We start from the raw sequence: 12639 nt of genomic DNA on the forward strand, positions 1-12639 counted from the left end.
ATCTCCTACCTCGCCCACCAGACGGTAAACCAGTGGGCCAACCTGGTACTTAGGCGTAAGGACGCAGTCCTCACCCGAGTGTCCAGGGCGGCTGGGCGTGAGGCGTCACTGGGCCTTTGCAACAGACCAGTGCGGAGTTATTCCTCTCTCTTCCCAGGTGAGATGGTGGAAGCTACGGTGGAACAACGGCGCACTGATGACAGTGACCGTCTGGTACACCAGGCAGTATTGAAGGCTTCTGGGCAGCCTCGATCGACTTTGGCCAAACCCAAGAGCTTGGTTAGCACTTCCTCGGCTGCTAAGACGGTTGCATCGTTGAAGCCCTGAGGAAAGACTGCCTTCGACTTCTGCCAGGGGAGGTTGCCATCAGCCCCCCTCCCAGCCCTCCTTTCCACGAGGAGGAGCGGGGAAGAAGTCGAAGAGAGGCGGGAAACGCTAGGGACGGCGTTCCCCCTCACCTGCTGCCAGAAGTTGGGGGTGCCTGATGAGCCATTGGGCAACATGGCAGCGCTATGGTGCCGAGACCTGGATAGTAGATGTCCTTCGGGAGGGATATCTACTACCCTTCGAGTCTCGGCCACCCCTCACCTCCAACCCGGTCCATCTTCAGACCTACGTTCCTGGAACATCAAAGGACGTACCCCTTCGACAGGAAGTCCAAGCCATGCTGAGCAAGGGAGCTGTGGAGATCGTCAGGGATCGGTCACCAGGCTTCTACAGACGTCTTTTCCTGGTGGAGAAGTCTTTGGGGGGCTGGCGCCCGGTGATAGATCTCTCTCCCTTGAACCGATTCGTTCGCCAGTCTCGGTTCACAATGGAGACAGCACGTTCCGTGCTCGACTCTATCAGGGAGAACGATTTCATGGTTTCAGTGGATTTGAAGGACACATATGTCCAGATACCCGTCCATCAATCCTCCAGGAAGTACCTCCGCTTCATCCTCGACGGGACGGTGTACCAATTCAGGGCACTTTGCTTCGGTCTCTCAACCGCCCCACAGGTGTTCACGCGAGTGTTCACGCTGGTGTCTGCTTGGGCCCACTTGTCTGGGATATGTCTTCTGAGGTATCTCGACGACTGGTTAGTCCTGGCGAGCTAACGCTCGCAGTTGCTACGGGACAGGGATTGACTTCTCGAGTTCTGCCGCAATCTGGGAATCGTGGTGAACTTCGAGAAGACCGGCCTCAAACCCAAGCAGAGGAGGAAGTACCTGGGTATGCTGATCGACACGGTAGCAAGGCGAGTCTTCCCCGCAGACTTGCGGATCAGCAGATTCAGGGAGGTAGCCGACCGGTTCCTGTCTCGGCAGGAACAGTCAACTCAGCAGTGGCAGGTCGTGATCGGCCACCTGTCGTCACTCGAGAAGCTAGTCCCTCACGGGCATTTTCACCTGTGGTCTCTTCAGTGGAAAAAAAAACGAGAGTTGGTCACAGGCAGAGGACCCACCGTACTTCCCTGTGTCCCTAACGGAGGAGGTGAGGCAGGACCTAGCCTGGTGGCTGGACGACAGGAACCTCATGTGAGGAGTGCCTCTCCGCACTGCCCCCACTGGAGATGTTGCTGTTCTCAGACGCGTCGACCGAGTGATGGGGCACACACCTGGAGGAGTTGCTGACTGCAGGAGTTTGGGACCATCACGACAAGCACCTTCACATTAATGTCCTGGAGCTCAAGGCAGCGTTCCTCGCTCTACAAGAGTTCCAGGATCACTTGATGGGACACTCGGTGTTGATGTGCGACAACACCACAGTAGTGGCATACGTCAACAAACAGGGGGGCCTAGTGTCCCTCCCGTTGCACCAGTTGACGCTGTAGGTGCACAAGTGGGCCGTGGCCCACTCGGTAGAGCTGTCAGCCCGCTACATTCCAGGCAAGAGGAACGTAGTAGCAGACAAGCTCAGCCGTCAGGATCAAGTGATAGGGACCGAATGGTCCCTACACTCAGACGTGGCGGAAAGGCTCTTCAACCTGTAGGGACGTCCAGTAGTGGATCTGTTCGCCACCCGGCACAACAGGAAACTTCAGGTTTTCTTTTCAGCTGTGCCAGACCCATAGACAGCTGCAGAGGATGCTCTTCAACACCCGTGGGACAACCTCTTCGCGTACGCCTTTCCCCCGTTCTGCCTGATTCGCAAGGTGGTCAGCTGAGTGCTGGCCATCCCGAATCTCAGGATGATCCTGGTGGCTCCCAGGGCCCATTTGGTATCTGGACCTGCTGGCTCTGCTTGCAAAAGCACCGAGAGAGATCCCCCCTTGGCACAACCTTCTCGTCCAGCCACACGTAGAACGGTACCACCGGACAGTCCAGTCTCTACATCTTCACGGCTGGCTGTTATCCACCATCTTTTGCGAGCGAGAGGCTTTTCTCGCAGAGCAGCAACAGAGATGGCTGGACACGTCAGGGAAAGTGGGCCGTCTTCTGTGGTTGGTGTCGCAGACAGAGTCTATCTCCTCTCAGAGCCACTCTTCAGGGAACTTCATGGTCTTTCCTTCGACGTAAAACATACCAGGGTATGGGGATCTGTGACGCTCAATTTCATCCCAAACTTTGTAGCTAAGACTCAGAATCCTTCGGTCCCTGACGACCGGTTCGAGTCTTTCACAATCCCCTCCCTAATGGATTTCACCGACAATGATATGGATGAGATGCTGCTTTGTCCTGTGAGGGGGCTACGGCTCTATCTGAAGAGAACTCGGCACCTCAGGCCTGAGTGTCGATGCCTCTTCGTTAGCACCGGGGTGACCAAGAAAGAAGTATCCAAGAACACTTTCTTTCTGGCTGCGTGAGGTGATCAGGAGGGCGTATGAAGCTGATGGTAGCGACGACATCCGTACCCTTCGTTCGAGAGCCCACGAAGTCAGTGGTATTGGTCCCTCCCTTGCGCTCCGCAAGAACTTCTCCGTGGTGCAGGTCCTGAAGGCAGGGGTCTGGTCTAACCAGACCACCTTTACCTCCTTCTACCTTCGGGATATTGCCCACAGGTCCTTGGACACTTTTTCCTTTGGACCCGTGGTGGCTGCTCAACACATTGTGTAGCTTACCCAGCACCCAAGCGGACAGAACAGCATCGAATCCTGGTGTGACTGCATGAATGGATGAGTGAATGAGAGTGTGACTGGCTTCTCTTCCCCATCTTTTTCTCCCCTCTACCTGTGGGCAGAGGGATGCAGGTAACCTACTCGACCGAGCCCCATCCTATCCCTTTCATTAGGGATAGGAGCGAATATCACCCACTTCCCCCAACAAGGGGGGGAAGTGGAAGCCAACAAGAGACAAACCCATGACTTTATATTTCCTCTTGCAATAGGAACAAGTTCTTGCTTGCTAGTTTAAGAGGTACGCTTGCCTCCCTCTTATTACTTGGGTCCAGAGGTCTGACCATTGATCCTGCGGTACATACTCCGATCATTGGGCAGAAGCTCTTATGACCAGGGAGGGAATCCAAGGTTGGGCAAACACCAGTCTGTTCTTAAGACTCAGATTCTTCCCACCAAGTACTGAGTCTTCCTATTGTAAAGGACCGAGGGTTTGTATTCGTATCGGAACATGGCAATTTGTCGAAAATTGCATTTTTCCTAACTATACAAACCTGAGGTCCTTTACACTTAGTGCCACCTCATGCCACCCCACACTCTGCGTTTTTCCTGGGCCTAAAGCAAAGGGATTCTTCACCTCCCAGTTGCGCGGCGCGCGCACTGTCGGACAGGCAGTTAACTACCGAACCCCCTTGTTCGAAGCTTACGGCCGTTCCAGCTGCCGCTAGTTACCTTCCTATTGTAAAGGACCTCAGGTTTGTATAGTTAGGAAAAATGCAATTTTCGACAAATTGTTATTTGTTCCGATACGTAAAACAAACCTTCGGTCCTTTAACAATAGGAAGACTCACTTAATGGTGGGTGGAATCTGAGTCTTATGAACAGACTAGTGTTCGTCCTACCTTGGATTCCCTCCTTGGTCGTAAGAGCAGAGGGAGGGATCCTAGCCTCTGCCCAGCTGATCGGGGTGTGCACCGCAGGATCAGTGGTCAGACTTCTGGACCAAATTATAAGAGGGAGGCAAGTGTACCTCTTATAAATAGTAAAAAGCAAGAACTAGTTCCTACTTCAAGAGCCAAGGTAAAGTTATGGGTTTGTCTCTTGTTGGCTTCCACTCCCCCCCTTGTTGGGGAGTGGTGGATAAACACTTCTATCCCTACTGAAAGGGATAGAAAGGGGCTCGATTGTGTAGCTTACCTGCATCGGCCTCCTGTTCAGCGTAGTGACGGCCGCGGCCCTCTGCCCACAGGTAGAGGAGAAGAATGAAGGATGAAGAGAAGCCAGTCACACTCTTTCACTCGTCCATTCATGCAGTCACACAAGGATGCAATGCTGTTCTGTCCGCTCAGGTGCTGGGTAGACTACACAACTTGTTGAGCAGCCATCATGGGTCCCAAGGAAAAAGTTTCCAAGGACCTGTGGGTGATATCCCGAAGGTAGAAGGAAGTGAAGGTGGTCTGGTTGGCCCAAACCCCTGCCTTCAGAACCTGCGCCAGGGAGAAGTTCTTGCGGAACGTTAGGGTTGGACCAATACCTCTGATTTTGTGGGCTCTTGGACGAAGGGTACGGGTGTCGTCACTGCCATCTGTCTCGTACGCCCTCCTGATCACCTCACGTAGCCAGAAAGAATGAGTGTTCTTGGAAACTTCTTTCTTGGTAACCCAGGTGCTAACGAAGAAGCATCGACACTCAGGCCTGAGGTGCCGAGTTCTCTTCAGATAGCGCCTTAGCGCCCTCACAGGACAAAGCAGCATCTCACCCACATCATTATTGGTGAAATCCTTCAGGGAGGGGATCGTGAAGGACTTGGACGGTCGTCAGGGACCGAAGGATTCTGAGTCTTCGCTGCGAAGTTCGGAACGAAATAGAGCGTCACAGACCCCCATCCCCTGGAATGCTTGACGTTGAAGGAAAGACCATGAAGTTCCCCTACTCTCTTCGCCGATGCCAGGGCCAGCAAGAAGAGGGTCTTGAGGGTCAGATCCCTGTCTGATGACTCTCGGAGTGGATCAAAGGGTCTGCGAGTCAAACTCCTAAGGACGAGAGTCACATCCCATCCCGGGGGCCTGAATTCCCTGGGTGGGCAAGACCTCTCAAAGCTCTTCATCAGGAGGAAGATCTCGAAAGAAGAGGAGATGTCCACACCTCGCATTTTAACTGCAGAGACGGAGAGGAGCTTCTCTCGGCGAAGGAAGACGAGGAAATCCGCTGGTAGACAGCTGCAGAGGACTGTCTGAGGTATCCGGCCATCTCTGACGCTGCGCTGCGAGAAAAGCCTCTCGCTCGCAAGAGATGGTGGATAGCAGCCAGCCGTGAAGACACAGGGACTCGATGGACCGGTGTTACCGTTCTACGTGTGGCTGGCACAGGAGGTTGTGCCAGGGGGGAATTTCTCTCGGCACTTTGGCAAGCAGTGCCAGCAGGTCCGAAAACCAAATGGCCTGAGGTCGTTTGGGCGCCACCAGGATCATCCAAAGGTTTGCCGTTATCAGCGGCCTGCTGATCATTTTGCGAATCAGACAGAACGGGGGAAAGGCATAGACGAAGAGGTTGTCCCACGGATGCTGCAGAGCATCCTCTGCGGATGCCCATGGGTCCGGTACAATCGAGTAGAAAACCTGGAGTTTTCTGTTGTGCCGGTTGGCGATCAGATCCACGACTGAGCGCCCCGACAGGTTGAAGAGCCTTTCTGCCACGTCTGGATGAAGGGACCATTCGGTTCCTATCACCTGATCCCGACGACTGAGCTTGTCGGCTACCACATTCCTCTTGCCTGGAATGTAGCGAGCCGACAACTCTATTGAGTGTGCCGCGGCCCACTCGTGCACCTGTAACATCAACTGGTGCAGCGGGAGGGACACTAGGCCCCCCTGCTTGTTGGCATACGCCACTACTGTGGTGTTGTCGCACATCAACACCACTGAGTGTCCCACCAGATAGTCCAGGAACTCTTGGAAAGCGAGGAACGCTGCCTTGAGCTCCAGGACGTTGATGTGAAGGTGCTTGTCGCGATGGTGGTCCCACACACCTGCAGTCAGCAACTCCTCCAGGTGTGCGCCCCATCCCTCGGTTGATGCATCCGAGAAGAGCAGCATCTTTGGGGGGGGGGGGGGGGGTGCGAAGAGGCACTCCTCTTACGAGGTTCCCATCGGCCAGCCACCAGGCTAGGTCCTGCCTCACCTCCTCCGTGAGGGACACAGGGAAGAAGGGAAAGGTCCGTTGCCTGTGACCAACTCTCCTTTAGTCTCCACTGAAGAGACCGCAGATGAAGACGCCCGTGAGGGACTAGCTTCTCGAGAGACGACAGGTGGCTGATCATGACTTGCCACTGCTAAGCTGGTTGCTCCTGTAGAGACAGGAACTGTCTTACTGCCTCCCTGAACCTGCTGATCCGCAAATCTGCCGGGAAGACTTGCACTGCTGCCGTGTTGATCAGCATGCCCAGGTACTTCATCCTCTGCTTGGGTTCGAGCTCTGACTTCTTGTAATTCACAACGATTCCCAGATCGCAGCAGAATTCGAGGAGTCGATCTCTGTCCTGCAGCAACTGCGAGTGAGAGCTTGCCAGGACTAACCAATCGTCGAGATACCTCAAGAGACGTATCCCTACCGAGTGGGCCCAAGCCGACACCAGCGTGAACACTCGCGTGAACACCTGTGGGGTGGTTGAGAGACCGAAACAAAGTGCCCTGAATTGGTACACCGTCCCATCGAGGATGAAGCGGAGGTACTTCCTGGAGGATTGATGGACGGGTATCTGGAAATTCGCGTCCTTCAGATCCACAGAAAGCATGAAGTCGTTCTCCCTGATGGAATCGAGCACTGAATGTGCTGTTTCCATTGTGGACTGAGTCTGGCAAACGAATCGGTTCAAGGGAAAGAGATCTATCCCCGGGCGCAAGCCCCCGAGGACTTCTCCACTAGGAAGAGGCGGCTGTAGAAGCCCGGCGACTGATCCTGAACGATCGCCACAGCTCGTTTGCTCAGCATGGCTTCTACTTCCTGCCCAAGCATCACATCCTTGGTTGAGCCAGGAACGTAGGTTTGCAGATGGACCGGGTTGGAGGTGAGGGGTGGCCGAGACCTGAAGGGTAGTAGATATCCTTCCTGAAGGACGTTTACTATCCAGGTCTCCACACCTAGCGCTGCCATGTTGCTCAATGGCTCGCCAGGCACCCACCCCCCTTCCGGCAGCAGGTGAGGGGGAACACCGTCCCTAGCGTTTACCACCTCTCTTCGACTTCTTCTTCCCCGCCCCCCCTCATGAGGAGGGCTGGTTACAGTCGCTCCATGAAGAAGTTGAAGGCAGAGTCTTTCCTTTGGGCTTCAACGATGCGATCATCTTGGCCGCAGAGGAAGCACTAACCAAACTCTTAGGCTTGGCCGCAGTAGCTCAAGGCTGCCCAGACGCCTTCGAGACTGCCTGGTGTACAAAACGGTCACTGTTGTCAGTGCGCCGTCTTTCCATCGCAGCGTCCACCATCTCTCCTGGGAAGAGAGAGGAGGAACTCCGCACCGGTCCATTGCGTAGACCCAGAGCCGCCTCACTCCCGGCCGCCCTGGTCACTCGGGTGAGAACAGTGTCTCTACGGCGGAGAACCAGGTTGGCCCACAGGTTGGCCGTCTGGTGGGCCAGGTAGGCGATAGCCCTACCCCCAGACTGGCACAGTCTCACGAAAGCCGGGTCCCCTTCAGGAGTGCCCTCTTAAGTTGAGACTGCCTTGACGGAGTTACGCATTTCCAACCTATAGTTGAAACTGCGTAGCAGGCAAGCGGGCTTTCGAACTGGGAGAATTATCTCCTAGTTGAATCTAAATGTCTCAATTTTTCTCTTACTTGATCATCCAATCTCTTACTTTCTCTCGCTCAGTGAACTTAGCTTTACCTTGATCCAAATGGCAGGGACTATAGTGGTTTGGTCCGCCGCTCGAATATGTTTGGACCCTGAGGATATTGATGTGATTCCACATCAATATTTATTGGGGCGGGACTACATGCGGGGACTTGCCTACGGAATCCGGGGAGGTATAGTCTCCACGGTAGGACTCTCGGCAATTTGTCCGGATTGCCCTCTAAAATAACATGAGTGGGGATGATTGCATACTAGCTATGCCCTCAGTCCTATCAAGCGGGTTTTGCTTACACTTGAGCCAATCATGTTATGATAGAGCCATCCCTTCGGGGTAGGGTAGGGAGTGGACATATGGGAGTTGGTCTCTGCTATGTGTCTTTGGTGAGGGGGAAGTCTTTGAGAGGAGACCCAGTTTTTCCCATGGCTTGCAGTTGGTTTCTCTGTAATTTAAAAAAAATGAAAAATGTAAATTGACTATGGAACTCAGTCCCCCGGAAAATGTGACCCCATGACACTAAATTCCCATTTGACCCTGGAAACGAACAAGGACACCCTCTTGGACACTTCAACCCAAAATATAGCAACTATGGAGCCTTTTACTAGGCAAAAAAAGATTTGTCAAAAGAAAATTCCAGCCTAGCCCTTCTCTAGCTTTATTTGAATCACTTTTTGGAAAAGACAGTTGGACAAGATTTTTGACAATAGAAAGTGAAAACAAAATTTCAAATTTAAAATTGGAAAATTATTTACTGACCAGGTACCCAACAGAAAACGTGAAATTTTGTCAAACACAAACAAATACATGGATAGTGGAAATCACTACTAAAGCACAATCAGAAAATTACTTACAAATTACGAACATAGATAACACAAAAATAAAAGTCACCAAGCATAATAATAAACTTAATACTATTTATGGTACAATAATCCTGCCAAATAATGACGACGAATTAATAGATAAAAATATTTTGATGGACTCGCTTAAGAAAAGATATAAAAACATTGAAGATTGTGACATTTATAATATCCCAAGTAGGAAAAATTAAAAAATAAATATACAAATAGCTAAATTGAAATTTGAAGGAAACGAACTCCCTTTAACAATTAAAGTATTAGGGCAGACGAGAGAATTAAGACCATATATCCCTAAACCACTGCAATGCAAATCATGTAGTAAATATGGCCATTCAAGTAAAAATGGTAGAGAAGCTCCAAGATGTGCATGTTGTGGATCATACAACCACACAACAAAATGGGACTGTGAAAACCCAATTTGCATAAATTGTGGTCAGAATCACCACTCAAGATCAAAGGAATGCGCATATTACTTATACAATACTGAATTAAAAATCTTACAAGAAAGAAGTGGAATGTCAATAAGAGAAGCTAAGATAGAACTAAAAGTAAGAGGTTTACAAGATCCAGCAAGGAAAAACACACATAAAGAGGTAGTAAATAAAGACGTGCAAAACCAAATTCCTACAAAATTATACAATATAAATCAAACTGAAAATACCCATAATATAAGGTCCCAAAATTCAAGCTCGGAAGCTACAGAACATATAAGCAACAGAAATTTATATAATATATTACCAACACCAGAAATGCATGAAGACATGATGAATTTGGAAGACAAGCAAAATACAAGAGCTAATTCAAAAGACAAAAAAAAAAAAAAAAAAAAAAAAAAAAAAAAAAAAAAAAAAAAAAAAAAAAAAAAAAAACTACTACTTGAAACAACCCCACCCAAATCCAAAAAACATTAAACAATCAGTAAGACCCAAAATCTATATGAAAAAAAAAAAAATGAAAACCGAGAAGACAAAGTCAACAAAAATTGCTTGCAAACAAAAAATGAAAAAAGAGAAACCCAAATAAAAGAGAAAGTTAAAACATCAGATAAAATTGAAGAGCAGCAATACATCACCCACCAAAAGAAGAACAAAGTACAGCAAAATTATACAACTTCAATAAAATTCAAAGTTCAGGAAAACAAATAAAGATATTAAAACAAAACCCAAAACCTTCTTAAAATGTCTATTTTACAGTGGAATATTAGAGGATACGTATCAAATAATGAAAACTTAAAATCATTAATTAGAGAATGTAATGCAAATATCGTTTGCTTACAGGAAACTAAAATAGGTAACAATGTTCTCAATGCTGGCATAAATTATAATGTGTGGAAATCAACACAAATTTTAAATGACAACAGCCAAGGAGGAACTGCAATCATAACGCATTCTTCAATCAAATGCCAACCTGTTAGGATTAACTCTGTAATACAGGCATGTGCAGTTCAAGTATTCCTGGAAAAAAGATAACAATATGCTCAATATATATGGAACCATCTTTAGAAAATCGCTTAATAGATCATCTTGGAAATAATAGACCATTACAAGTGGAAGATTTAGAAAATCTAATAGAACAATTACCAAAACCTTACTTATTAGTAGGTGACTTCAACGCCAAACATCCCATGTGGAGAAGTACATCATCTGACAGGAGAGGAAATATTCTCCTAGATTTTATAGATAACAAAAATTTGATTATTTTAAATGATGGTTCTCCAACAAGATTTGATGTTTATCATAATACCACATCTGCAATAGACTTCACTTTATGTTCCCCAGAAATTGCCACAGATTTCAGTTGGAAAGTAAATAATGATTTATTTGGGAGTGACCACTGGCCAATACAAATTGAACTAAAAAATAATACTAATATAACATATATACCGAAGAGAAAATGGTGGAAGCAAATTGGAATTTATATAAAGAGAAAACGGTGATTAACAAAAAACTATCTGACTTTACAAACCACATAGATGCTTATGAACATCTAGTAAAAACAATGGATGATAAAGCAAATGAAACTATTCCAGTTACCTCAAAAGCAGTAAGGAAGATAACGAGAACATGCTTTAGAAGATATCTGAGACATAAATGTGATGCCAATAGACTTGCATATTTGAGAGCAAAAGCAAAGCAGAAAAGAATAATCAAGATAGCCAAAAGAAATTCATGGAAAAAACATAATAATATAAATTCTAAAACTCAAGACAAAGAAATCTGGAAGAAAATAAATAAACTGCAGGGTAGATATCGGCCAGAACCATTACCTACAATAAAAGTAGAAAACAACTATATTTCAAACCCTAAACTAGTAGCAAATGAATTAGGTAAATTCTGCGCCAAAACATCTAGTATCTCGAATTATACAAAGAAATTCCAATTAAAAATTAAAAATTATGTCCCAATACCAATAAAATCTAACTGGAAAATGTCCTGAAACTTGCAAGTTCAACAGCTCCAGGGGAAGACAACATTAGATATGAAGTGATAAAAAATCTACCAGATGAAAGCAAAACCTTTTTATTAGAAATTTTAAATGAATTATGGCACTCTCACAGCATGCCTAAAACCTGGAAAGCATCTTTAATCATACCAGGCTTAAAACCAGGAAAAGACCCAGAGTCACCAAGCAGCTATAGTGTAATGATGGAAATCATTCATTTGACATTTATGACAGTACTCATGGAAATTGGTGGACTGGAAAACCGAATTGGTTTTCATCTTATCAAGATGTTAAGTTAGCCACTCGAAGTTGAGATTGTCTATGATCGAGTGTACTTACGTACGTAACCGTAACCAAGTGCGCAGTTGCGTTGCATTGCATGAGCTCAAATTGCTCTGTTCGAGACGAGTACGGCAACGCTGAAGGGAAGCGGATGTATCTACCCAAAAAGGTGGGTACACACGTGCGAACCGAACCTTGTATTGTAACCGATTCTTGTAACAAAAACGCAAGTGTGGACGGTTCCTCGAACCCGAACCCCGAACCCGCGAGGTTCGAGGCTCGGTTCGCCCTCCGTCCCGCCAATTGTCGGTTTTTGGGCTCCGAATCAAAGGGAGGTCTCTTTGAACGTTACGCCATGTGTGGACGGGACCTGTATTACACGCGTAACAACAGAGGTTGCTGAACTTGTTAACACCATGAACAAGAACGTCCATAGTAGAGTCCCTTGTTTTGGTCGTCAGTACGTATATGTCTACCATGGCTGATTGCAGTGACGAAAAGACTTTACTGTGGCCAGAAACTCCTTGGAATCTCATGTCAGCGAGTAATTCCCGACCACTGTATTCTACCCTTCTAGTATATAACCTTGATTGCCACCATCTTCTTTTATTTCGCTTCATCTTCGTTAAATAATGTGTATAAATATACGCGGCAGCTGCTACTTGCGTGGTGGCCATCGTCGGTAAACAACCCGGACAGAGACAGACTGGTGATCGCAGTGGATTGAAATGAAGTTACGTGCTTAACGTGATTACGGTTCGTCCTCTACATTTTGACACCTTGTAACCGTATATGCGTAACTCGGTTACACATACAAGGTTCGGCTCTCACGTGTGTACCCACCTTAATTATATTCATTTAAGATGACGTATTTCTCCCTTGTAAAAGGTATGCACTTGTCGTAGTTTATAATGTATATGTTGCCAGAACATAGTGTTTCTTTATACTTTTACTTTGATATAGCTGCCAATTGCCAAGAATTGTAATGGTACTGTTACATAAGTCGCATCATGTTGAGTTTGCATGTTGTTGCAATTGTACCATCAACTAAATGTAGGCTAAGATGTGAATTAGTCTTCCATATGTTTATAAAAATGTCAGTTCTAGAGTAAATTACACCCATGTTATGCATATAAAGTCAGGCTAACTGCGATGTGTAACAGTAAAGTTAG

General features: G+C 47.5%; 1 long non-coding RNA gene across 1 annotated transcript in view; it reads left to right on the forward strand.

Moving 5' to 3' along the window:
* Nucleotides 1-10591: 10591 nt before the first annotated feature.
* The window catches only part of LOC135217074 (uncharacterized), a 33990-nt gene continuing 31942 nt past the window's right edge, over nt 10592-12639 (forward strand). Inside the window, exon 1 of the long non-coding RNA XR_010315038.1 lies at nt 10592-12355. This is a non-coding gene — a long non-coding RNA (uncharacterized LOC135217074). The remainder of the gene's footprint in view (nt 12356-12639) is intronic.

Source organism: Macrobrachium nipponense, chromosome 7, assembly GCF_015104395.2.
Source record: "Macrobrachium nipponense isolate FS-2020 chromosome 7, ASM1510439v2, whole genome shotgun sequence".
Taxonomy (NCBI): Eukaryota; Metazoa; Arthropoda; class Malacostraca; order Decapoda; family Palaemonidae; genus Macrobrachium; species Macrobrachium nipponense.